Consider the following 955-nt stretch of genomic DNA (forward strand, 5'->3'; position numbering starts at 1 on the left):
ACTGCAGTGAGTTCATAAGAAGTGTGATCTGTAACCAGAAGAGTTTCAGTTGAAATTGTGAGTCTGTGCCTAGTTCTTGAAAAAGGGACAAGAAGTGTTTCAGCTTTGTTTTAAAGCTCCAAGTCAAAAATACATAGATCATAATGCTAAATTTACCAAATAATGAATACAAAACGTGCCCAAAGACTTGACTAGTCATTTGCACTGAAATGTTGTAAATCAGGGCTCACAGTAACTGATAAACTAAGAGTGGTGACTGTCAAGACAGAGAGTGTTACGGCCACTAAACACAATGTATTTGTATCAATGTCTCGTCCAGAATAAAGCCATCCTTACAAAAATCAGACTGCATAATGAACTTTATTCTTTTAAAATACTCCTACATTTTGTGATATTTTATTAAATGTACAAGGAAAAAACCTGAATAAATACAAGCAGTAAAGATGGTTTTTATATGAAGTTAGTCACTTTTTTGGGGAAAGCACAATCTACTTTTACTTCATTTTTACTTAAGATTAGGAAGTATTTATATATGTTTTGTAAAGATCAAAATCTCAAAGGATTCTGCCGTAAAGAGCACAATATTTTAAATATAGAATCAGCAGTGCTACATCTTGGGCAGGTGATACTGATCCTAATGATGGAAAACTCTGGTCCTTGGAGATCTTTGCAGGTTCTGCTGGAGCTGATAAGTTAGCTGTGCTCTGTTAGAGCAGTCAAACCCATGAGGATCAGCTGAGCTTCAGCTTAAAGCCAATGAGGTGCTCGCTCCACAACAGCACAAATCAAAGTCCAAACTTCTTCATTTTTATCACTGCAAGAATCCAGAAACCTCCATGAAGACAAACTTGTCAGCAGGACATCAAAGCAGTGCTCACTAAACTGTTTGTCCTCCTCCATCCAACAACACCTGAAACACCTCCTACAACATCCGTTCTTTACACTCTGACTGCTG

This window comes from Haplochromis burtoni, unplaced genomic scaffold (assembly GCF_018398535.1).
Source record: "Haplochromis burtoni strain Fernald_Lab_line unplaced genomic scaffold, NCSU_Asbu1 Contig_1024, whole genome shotgun sequence".
NCBI lineage: Eukaryota > Metazoa > Chordata > Actinopteri > Cichliformes > Cichlidae > Haplochromis > Haplochromis burtoni.